General features: G+C 48.5%; 1 protein-coding gene across 1 annotated transcript in view; it reads left to right on the top strand.

The window, feature by feature from the left end:
- Nucleotides 1-16,882, top strand: part of JADE2 (jade family PHD finger 2) — a 444,935-nt gene that overhangs the window by 322,925 nt on the left and 105,128 nt on the right. The window lies entirely within an intron of this gene.

Below are 16,882 nucleotides of genomic sequence, written 5' to 3' on the forward strand. Positions count from 1 at the left end.
GGCTGGAGTGTGGGTGGGAAATGGGTGACCAGAGCCTCCAGTGAGTGGCAGAGTGCATGAGCTCTGGGTCATGTATGTCACTGGATGAAACGTTACCTGATTGCATTTATCTCTCTAATGGGAGAGCCTCGACAGAGCAGGGAATGCTGTGCCTCTCCTGCAGGATGGGATTATTCTCCTGGAAAGGAAGAGCTGTGGGTTCAGAATTCCTCAGGGAAGGAATAAACTCAGCCTGTGCCTGCTGTGTAAGTGTAGAAAAGTAGGAGGGTGCCACCGCCTCCTGTGTTTTGAGCACGCTGGCTTTGGTCCATGAAGACCGAAAGAAGGATTTATGGCATACTCCTCTATGGAATATGTCCTGCTGCTGTGCTGGTGATGGCTTAGGGATCCTTCTTGGAATGGCTTGAACCTGCCCGAGGGGAGACTGAGCTGAGCTCTTAGGCAGAAGCTCTTCCCTGTGAGGGTGCTGAGGCGCTGGCACAGGGTGCCCAGAGAAGCTGTGGCTGCCCCATCCCTGGCAGTGCTCAAGGCCAGGTTGGACACAGGGGCTTGGAGCAAGCTGCTCCAGTGGAAGGGGTCCCTGCCCGGGGCAGGGGTTGGAGCTGGAGGAGCTTTAAGGTCCCTTCAACCCAAACCAGGCTGGGATTCTGTGATTCTTTAGAAATCTCTTCATATTAGAAGAAGAATGAGGTAAGAGGCAAAGGAAAAAGGAGTTAAATCTAAAGAGAACCCCATGAAAATATGTAGAACCAAAGAATAGAGCCATGGATCCCCCCTGTGCTGCTCTGCTCTTGCTGTGCATTCAAAGGATGGAAGTTGCTATTTTAGAAAAGAGTATACCTGGGGTGCTGTGTGCATGCACACAGGAGAGGAGAGGGCTTTTGGACTTGCTTATTATAGAAACTTCCCATAATTAGGTGGTGCTATTGAAAGTAAACAGGGTTTAGGGGTTGATTTTTTTCCCCTTAGCATTGTTATTGCACCTCGAGTTCATCTCGCCTCCCAGCTACCAGGAGCAGAGAACAAAACACAGGCAGAACTTTGTAGCCTCTCCGATAATGACTGTAATTAGCATCACAAGCTATGGAAATTGCAATATTCCCTAAAGGTTTCTTGTCATTCTCCCATGTTTCTGCAGGGCATATAGAGGGGTTTTAACACAGGGCATCTCCTGTCTCTGCTGCTGTCCCACGGATGGTACCGGTCCAGCCGCCGTGACTGCGCGAATCCATTCTCAATGCTCGGGTCAGAGTCGTGTTTCGGAGCTGCTCCGTGTGAAAGCTGGGTCCTGCCCAGGGAGCACCCGCGCTCCTCGGAAACACTGGATGCTGTTCAGTGTCCACAAGGGAGCTGTTCTCCCTCTGATGTGGTCGGAGCACGGAGCGTGGGATTTTCTGAGTGAGGGAAAATGTTAGGAAAAGCAAGTGCTGGGGTTGGGAACCCGGAATGGGAAAGTTTGCACTGGGACTTGTCATAAGAGAAATTATGTTCTGCCTTTCAAGATGTGCCAGGGCCGGGTCCAACTCCAGTATAAAGGCAGTATTATGGTATAGCACTGAGTGACTGCATAGAGATCTCAGTGCAGAGGCTGTTAGCACTGAAGGTAAGCAGACTTCTCCTCCCCAGGCCTCCACCTGTGGCCGGGATGTTCGGTCCCGGCTCCTATGACTGAAAAGAGCTCGTGTTTCTCTGCCTGTTTCCAGTTGGGGCCATGAACGGCCGTGTCTGATTCATTTCCAAGCTGCATCATTCTGACAGCTGCCAATTCGGTACACATACCATAGGCTGAGCTGGGGAGCTGCCCAGCGGGGCAGGATGCTGCAGCCTGGGCACGGCTCTACCTGGCCCAGCAACACCTCTGCAGCCCTAGAGCTTGGGCACAGCAGGGAGCCAAAACAGGCATTCACTGGGGGCTGGTTGGTCAAAGTAAGGTGCTTGGGAGCATCCTTTTTATGACAGAATCCCAAACTGGTTTGGGTTGAAGGGAGCATAAAGTACATCCAGTCCCAACCCCTGCCATGGGCAGGGACCCCTTCCACTGGAGCAGCTTGCTCCAAGCCCCTGTGTCCAACCTGGCCTTGAGCACTGCCAGGGATGGGGCAGCCACAGCTTCTCTGGGCACCCTGTGCCAGCGCCTCAGCACCCTCACAGGGAAGAACTTCCTTGTATCTGATGTAAATCTGTCTACATAGTGACCCTGCATAAACCTTTGCTTACAAATCAGTGAACACATCCGCGTTCTTTTCAAAACTGGGTTGAACTTGGAATTGCTCCATCTCAGCATCAGATTATTAGTAACTCTTAATATGATTACTAAAATGAGTATTCATCATCATCCCCATAATTTATTGTATCATTTTACCCCATCATCACCATCATTTATTATCTGTATTTCTGTTCATCTTGAAGTTTATGTGGGTGTGGAGAGAAGATGATGGGTTCAGGTTTAGTCCAGAATTCAGCTGAGATGTCCACTAAATGGAAGTATTGGTGTTTTCATTACTTTACATTACCACTATCGTGATGGGAATGGAAGGATTTCATGCTGAAATATGGCACTTCACACAGACTGAGAGGTGAATTGTCTTCAGTGACTGCCCAAGCCCGGGGAGAAGGCAGCAATGCCATCCCTTCTGAATTAATTATGAACCACACAGCTCTTGCTATTATCTGTTTACACATTATTGGCCTTGTGATGTGCTGGTGAGAGATTTCCTTTCACTGTCTGGTCCAAGCGTACGTTAAGTCCCAATTTCATTAAAAGGGCTGCTCGCTTTCCTGGTTGAAAGGGTCATTGTGTTAGTTATTACAGTGTTGTCTTTGTGCTCGCTCCCCCCAAATTCCAGTAACTGTTCTGTAGGGAAGTTTGAAAGTGAACTTCTGCTGCCTCTGAAAGCTGCTTCATTGACTTTATTGACTCCGGAGCCTCCAGTTCTTTATCCGCAGAGATCTTTAAAAGGACACTCAAAACTTCCAGCCAAAGCTTATAGAACTTGGTACTTATAGTTAAGTATTATAGACCCGATGCTGTTCCCATGGAGACCTAAAGGAATGTTCCCATTGAATTCAGTGGTAGCAAAGCATACGCTTTAGTAAGTGGGGAAAGGAGTAGCCTGGAGAACTCAATTTGTTGTTGCTGGGTTTGTTTCTGTGCTTGCTCTCCTGTATAAGGACATAAACCAGGAGAAATTATAGGTGTTTGCATTGCAATTCGTCTGCTTTGTCTCGTGTGTCTGTAGGGAAGGGGTGTGCGGTTACAGTGTGATAACCCACGAGGAGAAGGCACAGCTCTCCTGCTTTCACTCCTTGCTGGGTCTTGCCTTGGAAACCGGGATGCAGGGAGAGTGTTTCAGTCTTGGACAGGTCAGTGATGGCAGTGTTAGTGCCTCCCTCTGAGGGCACTCTTTAATGTGAACTCGTGAAAACACCGACTTCCAATGAAATTCCAATGAGTTACTGCTACACAAAGAGATCATGGAATCCCAGACCGGTTTGGCTTGGAAGGGACCTTAAAGCTCATCAGTTCCAACCCCCCGCCTTGTGTATGCAGATCGTTGGTAATGTCCAGAACAAGAGAAGTTTGAGGCCTCCGACTGTACAATACAGTGCTGGAAGTTGGTTTGGGTGGAAGCTGTGCCACGAAACCCTTGGCTACTGAAGCCAACAAACAGATTTCTGATTGACTTCAATGGAGTGAGGATTTGGCCTATAATGAAGTCCTTTCATTTTGGCTCACTGGGATTTCTCTTGTTCTTTCTCAGTGCCTTATGACACATTCACTCCATCCTTGCCTCAAACAAAGAGAAATTATACTTATCATGGTCTCCCTTTAAGTATTTTCTATTTGAGGACCTACTGAAAGGACTCCAGAGGCAAATTCTTGGTTTAGAAGTTGCTATTTATGTCTAGACACATCTGAATGTCGTTACGCTTTCAATGTCCTGGATTGCTTGCCGTTTTCTTTGTGAAGATGCATGAGTTGAGAGAGAGGGAGCATTGTATCAAATTAACTTGAAATAAGCTGTAACCAGCTCAGGGTTCTGCTTGTTGCAACTGGCTCCCCTGATACAAATACATAACAGAATAAGCAGCACCACAAGTGGCATTCGTGTTTATTGGTGTTTTAAAGCAGAGTGGAAGCGAGTTCTCAATGTCTGATTCTGTTGGTATATTACTGTTGGAATCACTGCAGTGTCTCAGACTCCTGATCATGGCCTGGAGCCTAAATGCTATGGGCTGTATATGAGCAAAACCAATGTGTTGTCTTTATTCCGAAGGGCTTTCAGCCTGGTGACAGGGAACACAGGCACAGAAGGAAAGGGAGTAACAGGATGATAGTTACTGCCAAGGAAGGCGGTGGTCTCATTCTTGCTGGTTAACTATCAAGCATTGTAATAAGTGAATCAGTCAGTTTGGTAATCTGTACATTTCATTGAAGATAGCACTGCAGTTAGGCACACCTGCAGTAAGAAGCCACATTGTCCTCGGTGTGTGCATTTCCGCTCCAAAGCCAGGTTACCCAATGCTGTGGTCATAGACCTCCACCTCTTTCTGCAGTTCTGTGTTTCTCAAAGGATTCTTCAAGGCATTCTAAAGCACTGCGAGTTCAGTCACTGCTTGGTGGTGGTCTTGCCTGCAAGCCATGTTTGCTTACCAAGGAGCAACACAGAAGGTGCCTTCATCTCACAGCAGCTCTGTAGTTCTGCTGATGCATGCTCTTCCCTGTGAGGGTGCTGAGGCGCTGGCACAGGGTGCCCAGAGAAGCTGTGGCTGCCCCATCCCTGGCAGTGCTCAAGGCCAGGTTGGACACAGGGGCTTGGAGCAAGCTGCTCCAGTGGAAGGGGTCCCTGCCCATGGCAGGGGTTGGAGCTGGAGGAGCTTTAAGGTCCTTTCCAACCCAAACCAGGCTGGGGTCACCTCCAAGCCTGCAGAGGTCAGGTGTACGCAGGACAAGAGCGAGACTCTTTGGGTTGAATCACTTTAAAGAATACAAAATGTCATTAAATCTCTTTCCATCACTTCATCCAACTTCACTGTCTTCCTGCTGCTGGGCTGCAGTCACTTTTAAAGGACGGAGGAGGTATTTCAAACCTATGATGAAAAGAATCTTTTCCTCTCCTCACATTCAGAGTGTGGAGCCTATGAAACATTTATCCAGGAAATGAAATATTAGGGCCTGACAGCTATCTCTGGCGTCACTGAGTAAGCAGGTTATCTGGAGACTCCTAGTGCAAACAAGCCAGGGCTTTGATGGATACATGAGTAATACCACTACAGGCGTTGGGAAGCTTGATTAGGTTGGTGCTGAAGATACACTCACTCCAGCAAGTATAATACAGCCTGAAAATTAATAGGCTGTTACAAGGAGAAGCATCTTTCTTCATCAGAGTGTTTCTTAAGCAAAGGGTAACAGCATCCTGCTTTAGAGTGTCTTATTGTTGAGCAGGGGGGTTGGATGCGATGGAAAGAGATGGATGCGCCAACGCTTAGACTGTAGGGAATTTTGCACAGGGATCAGTGGAATGTTGCAGTCTTACACGGTGATGGCTTTGTGTTTGCCATTGGGTTTGTGTGTGACGTCCATCTGGGATTTCCACACTTGGCTTTCCCTCGGTGGTGGTGTAAAATGACACAGACCCTGTCTGTGAAGTGAGCTCCAAGACCTTAAACTGGAATGACATTGCCTCCAATGTCAGGTTCTTCAGCAGCTGATCACCTGTGGTGGTGGAAACCTCAGTAACTAAAGAGCTTCACGCTGCCATGGGATGCAGGGGGAATCTCCCTGCGCAGGGAAGCTGATAGGGGAGATCTGAGTCACGGTGACGGGCTCAGCCAAGAGGCAGGCGGTGAAGTGGAGCTTGCGAGGAGCTCAGAGGAGGTGAATTGATGATCTGCTATTTATAGCTGCACCAAGAGGCTCAGAGACGGGATCGCCAGGCAGGGCCACTCTTTGGCTTGCTCTCCCTGTCAGAGCTGCAAGCGAAACCCAGTGTGGAGCTGGCACAGTCTGAGGGTGCCCTGGTTGTGTGAGCACGTGGACGTGCCACAGGAGCAGCTTTTGGTGTGAGAGCCCGAAATACGGCTGGTTTTAGCAATACAGACACTGCTGCATTTTATCTGTCTCTTCCTTGGTTTTATAGGGGAAGAATGGACCGATGCTGTGTGTCCTCCACAGCAAGAGCAGTCTCCTCTCATTATTGTAGGGTATAATTCGGGAGTTGGTTTGGTACTGTTATTTCCTGGAGGATTCTCTCTCTTGTCATTCAGTTCTGGAAACCGGAGTTCTAGAATTTAAATGCCATAACTTTGCCTTCATAGGAGATGTTGATGATTACAAAGTCCAGTTGTATCCAACTCAGCACCGTCAGCTTGAATTAAAAACAATCATAGAATCCCAGCCTGGTCTGTGCTGGAAGGGACCTTAAAGCTCCTCCAGCTCCAACCCCTGCCACGGGCAGGGACCCCTTCCACTGGAGCAGCTTGCTCCAAGCCCCTGTGTCCAACCTGGCCTTGAGCACTGCCAGGGATGGGGCAGCCACAGCTTCTCTGGGCACCCTGTGCCAGCGCCTCAGCACCCTCACAGGGAAGAGCTTCTGCCTAAGAGCTCAGCTCAGTCTCCCCTCGGGCAGGTTCAAGCCATTCCCCTTGGCCTGTCCCTGCAGGCCCTTGTCCCAAGCCCCTCTCCAGGTTTTTTGTTGTCTCAATGAGGTATTTTCTGCCTTTCTACTGCAAGAAACCCCGCATTTCTCTCCCTAAGTGACTGGGTGTCACTCTGCTGCTGCTCCGGCTTGCACCATGTGTCCATCAAAGTCAAGGATCAATGCCATGCTTGTTTCAGAGATGCTGAATTGAGTGCCTAGGGCCCACTCTCAAATCCCAGTCAGCTCAATGAGTGCGGAAGGAGCTCATCACCTCTGTGGATCAGGCAGGTACCGAAGGCAGTGAAGCCTTGCTGAAGCCCATGTAGTGCTTAAAAAGGTCAGTCCCATATTGACAAAAGCCTGTGAAGGGTTGAATTGTGCCTTGATTGAGATGATACTGGAAGCAAGGCATGTGATTGTGCTGATGTTGACATTACTGCCTGGGAAAGTAACACCCAAGCATCTATTTGCGATGGTTTCACACCACGCAGAGCTGTCAGCCTGATTTGTATTCAACTGCTGCATATTGAGGCTGGTCATTGCTCTTGTAAATGGGAGATAGGAGGGACTGCTGTAACAGAGAAAGATTTCCCCTGCTTTGGGATAGGTTTTAACTGTACCCCTCTGACTCCTGATAACCGATAACTGATAGCTGGCATTTGCTGCCCTCCACTCCGGGTGATTTATCCCACGATGCGCATGGAAGAAGGAGACGGGCTCCATCTCCATTCTTGTTACCAGGAATTGTGCACCTAATTCTCTGTGCATTGTACTGAAAACGAACCGGTGAGATGTGTTCTGCATCAGCAAAAAGGCTCCCTCATTCAGCTGGATGGAAAACCGTGCCCGCTAGAACTTGGGAGCAAAGGAAATCGCTGGGAACGGTTTCTTTAAGCAGAGCCTGTTGGGTTTTTTCCTCCCATTTTTTGCTGAGAGGGAAGATTCTGCAGAGGGGTTTTTTTTCCCCTCCTCCTTTTTCCTCCCCAGTTGCGAACCTTCCAGCCGCGCGTTTCTGCTGCTTCCAGCACTTTTCATTCTCATGGCAGTTTTTCATCTCTTCCCTCACTCGCTCATGGCTAAAACAGTCCCTGCAACAGGAATCCCAGTTACTTGCTCCCCAGAATAATTGCATCCATTTGTTCCCACTCTGGTCCTGGGGGAAAGGGCTTCCTCGTGCCCTCCCTTGATGGAGCCATCCTCTGCATCCATCCTCCCCATTCCTCTGCTTCATGCAAATACCTTCTCTGCAGGTATCGAAGCCGGGTGATGGCACCGTTCTGAGATGTATCCTCAAGACATCTGTAGCTAACAAGTTGCCTAAATGTATTGGGAATTCCTCTTAGGACTGGACTTTTCCTGGCTGGCTACTCAATTAATACAAGTGCACCTGCATATGCATAGTTATGTTAATGCACATAATGCTGTGCCTTATTCTGTCTGAAACCCCGCAGAACAGCCATGAAGTATTGTTAACCACAGCACAGAGGCTCAAAACAAGCACAGGGAATGGAGCATCTTCATCTCATGCCGTTCGTCCCAAAGTTGTTAAAATAACCAGGAAAACCCATTCCGGTTGGGATGCCCTCACCCACCATTGGGATAGCCACTGCCTACATCCTGGGTGGTTTTTCTGTAGGAAAAGATATAATACAGAATCCCAACCCGGCGTTTTATACCGCAGCAAAGTCATTTATATGCTGTGTGATCTTATAAAAGCCTCCTGCTTTTTATGATACCTCGAGTTGTTAAACGTAGACCTCCTCTTCTTCATAGGATCACAGCCTGGTTTGGATTGAAGGGACCATGAAGCTCATCCAGTTCCAAGCCTCTGCCAACTGTACCATGCATCGTGTGCCAGGGAGAGGAGCACAAGAGGTGCTGTGGGGAGAGCAGAGCATTACACAGAGCTCCCCATGTCCCCACCAGCACATCTACAGGAGGAAGCCTCCTCGCTACAACTGATCTCTACGTTTAAATCAATACAACTAATATCATTTTTGCCTGCTTTGATTGGGAACACATTTGAGTAGCCCATAATAAGCTACTTTACATGGAAATCAGTGTCCGTGCAGTCCCTTGCTCCTGCTGAACTGTATTGGTTTATGGATTCATGTTCAGTTCTGCAGCAATACACGTGTTTTCTGCAGCAAAGCCCTTGGAGAGTCATCAGTATCCTATGGCATCAAGGCATGGAAATCTAAAGTGAAGGTTTAGGACATCTCAGCTGTATCAAAGTTATGAATTCTGCCTGCATTCATGAAGCTGTTGTTATTTAATGCCTCGATGCATAAAGGTTTGTTCCAAAGTTCGTATTGCCTGCTTCAGGCCTGAGCTTAAAGAGTTGTGAATGGAGCAACCCAGTGCCATGTGTTGTAATAACCTGCTGGAGGGAGGCGAGGAGGATGCTGACCTGGGTGAAAGGCAGTGGGAACCTGGTCTCTGGAAGGCACTGAGCAGTGGAAACACCCCAGCAGAAAGGATAAAGGCAAATGTGTATTTGAGTGCAGTGAGGAGGGGATGTACCTGGCAATGGGTACAGACACACTGAGGGCAGGAATCACAAAGCAGCTTGCGGCCAGGGAGCCAGGAGGCTTATGACAAAGTTAAAGCAGAAGCCAAGCAATGGTGTGGGTTCTGAAGGGCTTAGAATTGCCTGGAGATGCTTAATGCACCACTTAAATCCGTGCATACACTCGGGCTGTGGGTGAGTAAATGCCTTGTGATCCTTCCAGCCCTTCCTCCGAGAGCCCTGTGCACGCAGCGCTGGTTCAGCCTTTATTCCTCGAGGGTTAAACTATAAACTGAAGTACCCTCAAGTGGGGAGCTCAAGTGAGGGTGGCTTTAAGTGCCCATCAGCCTTACAGCAGCTGGAATGCAGAGGCTCATTCCTGAGCAGTAATATCAGACCCCGTGCACAGAAACCATGGTTGGTGTCTGCAGAGACTCGTTCACAGCAGCTCCTTGGTTTTATGGAGGCTGTAAGCCCTCCAGTATCGATTGGAGGGGTTGTGAGGGCATGAACCTGCAAGAAAGGAAAACTGGTCTTTAAATAACTACATAAAAAAGCCATTTAGAATGTGAGCCTCTCAGCCCCCATGTACTGTAGAGCTGCATGAGGAATGAATGAGGATGTGATGTGCAGTTCTTGTGCTTCTTCCTGTGCATGAGCAGACACAAGTAAAACACTGACCCCAGCTCAGAGCTGCTAAATTCAACCAGAATCCCTCTGCCTTGGGTTTTGCACTGGCCAGGCATTGCTGGTGTGAGGTACAGGGACCAGAGCCATGCAGGAATCTCAGGTGGGAGATCTTCCTGGGATGCAGGAGCCGGGACACTGACCCCTCTTTGCATCCACTGGGAGCCAGGGCCATCCCCCAGCCTCGGAGCTTGCCCTGTGTAACACAAACTCCTTACACAAGGAAGGCAGACGGCCGTGGCTCCGTGATTCTCAGGCAGCTTTGTGACTAACTCCTTACCTCTATGTGGTGAAGGACGAGCTGCTGCCTTCTCCCTGGAGATCAGTCCCAGACAGGGCTTTTTGTGAGCACTACAGAGACACTTTATCAGCAGCGCTGGGTCTCCCATGAAACAACAAAATGACCTTGAGTAAAACCATGGATGGGAGACAAAGCTCTTCCATAGAGCACGTCTGCATCTCCTGCAGGCATGAATTAAACACTGAGCCCACCTTTTCTTCCTCACCCAGGGGCCAGGGAAGCAAAGCGCAGCTGTGATTGCACTTTATGCCAGGTCCATCACACATCAGTAGGGTACCAATGCAGAGGTACCTGTAAAAGCTGGTTTTGGGGTTATATCCAGTGAAAGGATGATTGTGGGACCCTGTTTGTTGATGCATCCTCACACATTGACCAGTTTGCTTTATTTCGGGCTGCCTTGTGTGTTTTTGTCTTCGGTCTGGTGACTCCATCCTGCAAAGGAAGTATACACAGGGAGGTACCTATATCACTGCAGCCTTTTCATCGTGTTTGCTTTGCCATGTACAGGATATTCAACCACCAGTGCTGGAATGATTCTACCATTGCTGTTCATTACTAATTATTAAACATCCAATACAATAAAACTACTTTCTTCTTTTCAACCCTGGGGATACATTTTAGAGCCTTAGATTGATGTTCGTTTTCAAACCCAGCATAACGCTAAACTCTGTATGGCCCCTGGATGTTCATACTGCAGACTTGGCCAGCCAAGCATGCAAAGCTCTGGTGAGATAAACCCCAGAGACCACGTTTGCAGTGTGCCTTTCACTGTCCACAGTTTGCTTCTGCTCAAAGAGGCTGCCCAGACTCAGCACACAAGGCTTGATAATAACGAATCACACTAAGCCAGCTCATGAAGAAAAGGTAAGGACAGCATTTAAAAGCGTTACATTTATTTTCTCGTGGTGCAAACCATCAGTGATCACGTTGCCATAACTCAGAGATGGAGGTGAATGGACGAGGGAAGTGCTGAGTCAACAGTTGGAGACCTGCAGGTATCCTGCTTTCAGCATGGCAAAGTGAGGAGATGCTTGCCCAAGAGGCTGCTCTTCCAAACGCTGAGTCTTTGTTTTATCCTCCTAAGAAGCAACCTCTGCTCTGGTTGTGCCAGGGGTTACACTGAAGGAAGGGGATCTGCCTGGAGCAAGTATCTGACAGGGAGAAAAGCAGTGAAACAAACCTGTGTGCTGGGGACCGTCTGGCAGATGTGGTGCTGGATCTATGGCATGGTGCCGTTTCTTGTGTGTCTTCTGGTTTGGAGGCACTGCTCAGCCTCTGATCAGCCTTCCAGAAACCTGGAGAGGGGCTTTGGACAAGGGCCTGTAGGGACAGGCCAAGGGGAATGGCTTGAACCTGCCAGAGGGGTGATTGGGGTTGGAACTGGATGAGCTTTAAGGTCCCTTCCAGCACAAACCATTCTATGACTCTGATGATTCCATGGTTCAGGTGGTTGCTGGTGCTGGGGGATGGATGCTGTGGAGCTGTATCAGTTCCTGGGGAATACCCAAGCAGCAGGCACCATCCTGGCTGCTGGGGAGGAGGCAGGTTTAGCTTTGGACCCCAGGAAAAAGGAATCATGAGGGAGGAGCCCTCCTTGTAACTTCATTACAATCTTCAAGCCTTTCACAACCCTGTAACCTGTCTGGGGTTTGCCTCAAAACTGAGGTCTCAGCCACATCTCACGTGAGCTTCGAGATTCAGTCAATTTTAACAGAGCCCATTACGTGGAATTAGCCATAGACAGGGGATTCTGTGAAGGGTGAAATCAGAATAGTCATGATCAGACTGTCTGTGTTGCTTGGAAACTGAGAGCTGTCCTGGGCTGCTCCTCAATATTTGCCTTTCATTACAGTTATTGTCCCCCTGCTTGTGGAACAGGAGTTTTAAAGGAGAGAAATGAGTCCATGGCCAGTGATGAACACAAAGAAAAGTAATTCATTGAGCTTTGTCTTCTTGCAGCTGGGTTTCAGGTCTGCAGGTGATGACCATGACAAGGGTAGTTCTGAATGCCCCATCCCTGTCAGTGCTCAAGGCCAGGTTGGATGGGGCTTGGAGCAAGCTGCTCCAGGGGAAGGGGTCCCTGCATGTGGCAGGGGTTGGAGATGGAGGAGCTTTAAGGTCCCTTCAACACAAACCAGGCTGTGATTCTGTGACTCTGTGCTCTCGAAAAGCCTGCAGCAGAAGCGCACAAGCTCCCATCTCATCACCCGAGTGGCGCGTTCAGCTCATCAGCAGTTCCGATTGTCTCGGCATCCCCGCGCACGAATCAGTTGTATTTAGGAGCTGAGGCAGCTTCGTCACCACTGGAGCCTGATTGCAGAGTTCAGGAGTGCTGATTAGATCAGATTAACCTCGGTGCTTTTTATGGCTGATTCTGAGAAAAAGGGGGGAAAGCAGGGGTGGGATCCAGATTTGGAGCATTCAGGAGTCAATCCCGGGCTGAGATTTGAGTGTTGGACCGAGGCCTCTGTCAGTGCTGGATTAGTCCCCTATAGGGAACTTGTGTTTGCTTAGCCATAACTGACTTGCTTCTTAAGGGCGCTGAGAGGGTTGTGTCCTCAGGACTGAGTTCACACTGAACAAAGATAGAGTGCTAAACCAGCCAGTGGTTTACTTAAACACAGAAATATGCATCCGAAGGTATTTCAGCAGTTCCTACAGTTTGCAATCCAACGTCGCTGCAGGTTAGCACATGTATTCTGTTTCAGGCTTTTGATTAATTACACACTACCAAAACCATACATATTTATAGCTTGCAGAATTAGATAAATTCCCCAGATGTGGCTTCCTTTTAGTTAAGTGGAGATGAATGGAGATCAAAGCCTTTGATCTTTAGCCTGGCTGAAACCTGCTGCTGACATAAGCCTCTAGGAAAGGATGCAGCGAGGGGAACCGGCCACTCTCAACTTCGGTACAGACACATCTCAGACTAAACCTATGGGAAGAGACTTTGTGGAGGATCTCTATGCACACCATTGAGTCTCTGCTTCTGAGAGTAGAAGGCAGTTTTCAATGAACCTTTTACTCTTAAACAACGTATTTAAATTGGTGGATTTTATGTTCCAGCTCAGAAATGATTTAAGGCTTTTCAGTGCATGCATACCCTCTGCGATACAGAACTGTCAGCAAATGTCATCATGAGCTAGTTTATAGCCTCAATTAAGGCTATTTCCACTGCTCCAGATGTGTAAAGCAGACTTATAGCTGAGTTCCTGGTATAGTGAAATCCCTGATGCACCCTAGCATCAGCGCTGGCAGCTCAGTGATATCTTCTTCATGACCCTTGGAAAAAATGATGCATAGCCAGGGAGCTGCAAATTCAGGCTGATCCTGGCAAGATGAGCTCTTCATACAAGTCTTAGCCAGTCAGGCAGATAGCTCACTCTGGAAAGTCTTATCTTGTACCACAGGCTATTCTAGCAGCTGCAAAGCAATGCAAAGCACTCTGTGGCCACTTCTGCCTCTCTCAGCAGCTTCGTAACCCCCCTGGCGTGGCCATAAACCCGCAGAGCTGTCTGGGTGATGCTGCCAAGAGAGTTCTGTGTCCCATGACCAAGACTGTACCCTGCCCGAGGGGAGACTGAGCTGAGCTCTTAGGCAGAAGCTCTTCCCTGTGAGGGTGCTGAGGCGCTGGCACAGGGTGCCCAGAGAAGCTGTGGCTGCCCCATCCCTGGCAGTGCTCAAGGCCAGGTTGGACACAGGGGCTTGGAGCAAGCTGCTCCAGTGGAAGGGGTCCCTGCCCATGGCAGGGGTTGGAGCTGGGGGAGCTTTAAGGTCCCTTCAACCCAAACCACTCAGTGATGATGATAATGGTGACTGTTTCATGAGCACTGCAACATGAAATGAGCCTACAAAACCAACCAACAACAAAATCAGATTCAGGCTTGGCAGCATCACAAGAGGAAAGAATGAATGAAGAGCAGTGTGGTACAGATGACCCACAGCAACAGAGCTGAAAAACCAGGGAGAAATGGTTTATTAATAATGAGGTACCAAGGAGAATGGGCTGCTCACCCATCGCACACAGCAGAATCTGAGTCAGGAAGCTCAGAGGGTTGATGCCTCTGAGGCATCATCCAAAGACCAACGCACTGTCAGAGGAGGCTGAGGCTGTTGGAGGATGCCACCAGCTCTCCTAAGAGACTTCTAGTCAATTTAGTCAACTTTTGGATGTGGAAGATGAGCAAAACAATTCGAATGGGAGCTCTTGGACATTGTATCCCTTCAGGAGCTGGAAATAAGGTAGAAGACAGCCTGGTGGCGCTGCCAGTGGGACAATAGCACTCATGGTCCTTGGAAAGGGAGATCTGCCTTCAAAACACCTTATTTCAGTAACCTCAGAGAACTGGCAGAGGTTTTTTGGAGTGAAAAGGCAGGAATCCACTATTCCAGTGCAGAGAGACTGTAGGAACTGCAATCGATTCACTGAGTCAGTAATTCTTTATTGACATCAGAGGAAAGAGCTGTGATTTCTAAGATTAGTAAAGGTGATCATAAAGGAAAAGCTCAACTACAGAAGGGCAAAGTCGAAATGGAAAAGGTAGAAAACCAAACCCACAAGCAAGAGGCATCAGGGATAGCACAAAATAACTCTTAAGCCCATTAATAATGGCAGGAAGAGCAAATGATGTCTTTGCCCATTGCTTTGTAGAGAGGAAAAGCTCCTGATCAATGAAAATAAGAAGAATTAATGCCCTTTTTCACCAGTCTTCAGTAAAATTAAATGGTGAATAAGCCTTTACCACAATTAACGTTAACAGAAATAAATACTTCAGCGTAGATTAGTGGAAAGCCAGGTTAAAGAATACTTAGATAAGTTAGAGGGTTTTAAACTGGGGCTGATTTAATCCTGCACTACTTGAAGAACTGGCTTTAGTAATCTCAGAGCCATTAATGGGATCTCTGGGTTGGGGTGATACCACAAGACTGATGTATTGCTTATCTTTAAGGGGTGGGAGAGGTGAGAGGAAGAAGAGCACAACTGAACAACAGTCAGTTTACCCTCACTATCCAGAAAATGCAGATCACAAACCTGAAAACCATGAAGATGAGCAACAGCCAATAGAGATGAGTCAGGAGCAAATCATGTCAAAGTACTCCAATGTCATTGTAAAGAGGAACAGGCCATGTGGATAGGAGAAAAACAATAGATGTCAATATACTTCAGCAAGGCCTATTGATTTCAGTGAGGGTTTTGCCACTGATGATATTCTGCTTCTTGTCCCTTGTGGCTTTTCCCTTTCTTTTATGATTTCCTTTTAAAATAATCCAGAGGAATATAAAATCTAATGTTAATCAATCAAAAAGATCCTTTTAAGCTTTAATGATCCAACATCACGTATAAAACAGAGAATAAACAGTAGAATTGTGAATGGTGCCAGGGCAAGCTTCTTTGTACCTCTCGAGAACTAATGTGGAGGCTTACATCCCTCTTAGGCGATGGGGACTTACATCCCCTCTTAGGTGATGGGGACTTACATCCCCTCTTAGGCGATGGGGACTTACACCCCCTCTTAGGCGATGGGGACTTACACCCCCTCTTAGGTGATGGGGACTTACACCCCCTCTTAGGCGATGGGGACTTACACCCCCTCTTAGGTGATGGGGACTTACATCCCCTCTTAGGTGATGGGACTTACATCCCCTCTTAGGTGATGGGGACTTACACCCCCTCTTAGGTGATGAGCTGTCTGTGTCTTTACCACCAGTGAATATGAGCAAAGGTGCGAGGGCTAAGATGTCTTCCCATTGCAGCCTCACAAGGGCAGAGCAATGATAAGGTCTCATTTATCCCATGAAGCTCAGCCTTGCAGAGCCACAGAGCAGCCTCTCCAAAGGTCTCTGCTGCTCCTCGCCTTCGCCTCTCCATGCTCTGGTTGGCAGCGGGTTGGTGCTGAGCAAGCACATTTCCTGCCAGGACAGCCTTGCCCCGTAACCTCTTCCCTGCTGCCTGCAGGATGAGGCCCTGTTGCAGGCAGCTCTTGGCTTCTGCCCCTTTGCACTTCCCAGGAAGCTGTGAGAAGGCTCCCTCCTGTTGATTACCTGCACATGGAACGCTCAGCACAGACATTTCTTTCCTTAGCAGCAAACTGCTGCTCATGTTTAGTTACAGCAAAACCCTTTTTGTTCTGCTTCGTGGTGATGTGCTACCATAAAATGTCCTCACAGCTTGTAGGGAGCTGCTTCCTGCCCAAGCCAAGGACATTATTTCACAGTGCAGAAAGATGCCTTGCCTTTATTCTACATGCAATGGAAGCTGCAACATTCCAGCTCCCTCTGCCTCTTCCAGAAGTTTCTTGGGGCCAATGGCTTTATTCCGCTGGTGCATCAATGGTTTGGGATAAGCAACATCCCCTCCTAAACCTTCCCTCTTTCCCCCAGGTTATGTTAGCACTCCATTGAGCGCTGCCAGCTGAGCTAAGCTAATCCATCCCGTTTTCTTCTTTTCCCCTCTTCTTTGGAAGTCTGCAGCTCTCAGCTGCTCTGTTACAAACCCACTGAATGGAGATCACTGGGAATACAGACTGGGAAATGGGTGGGACTGTGGAGAATGAACAGTCACCTTGGGTTTGAAACAGGCTCCATGTGACAGTATGGGAGACACACAGATGGGCACCGGAGAAAGAAACCAGAGGTAAGCAGAGAGATGAATGACCAACGCACACAGGTCAAAGCATGCACACAGTGACTGATGGGCACTCGTACCAGGTACAGTGTGTGGTCCAGGACCTCTAACCTGCCTGG

This window comes from Neopsephotus bourkii, unplaced genomic scaffold (genome assembly GCF_033783945.1).
Source record: "Neopsephotus bourkii isolate Nb327-2 ecotype Australia unplaced genomic scaffold, CSIRO-AGI_Nbou_v1 NB_620, whole genome shotgun sequence".
In the NCBI taxonomy this organism is placed as follows: Eukaryota; Metazoa; Chordata; class Aves; order Psittaciformes; family Psittacidae; genus Neopsephotus; species Neopsephotus bourkii.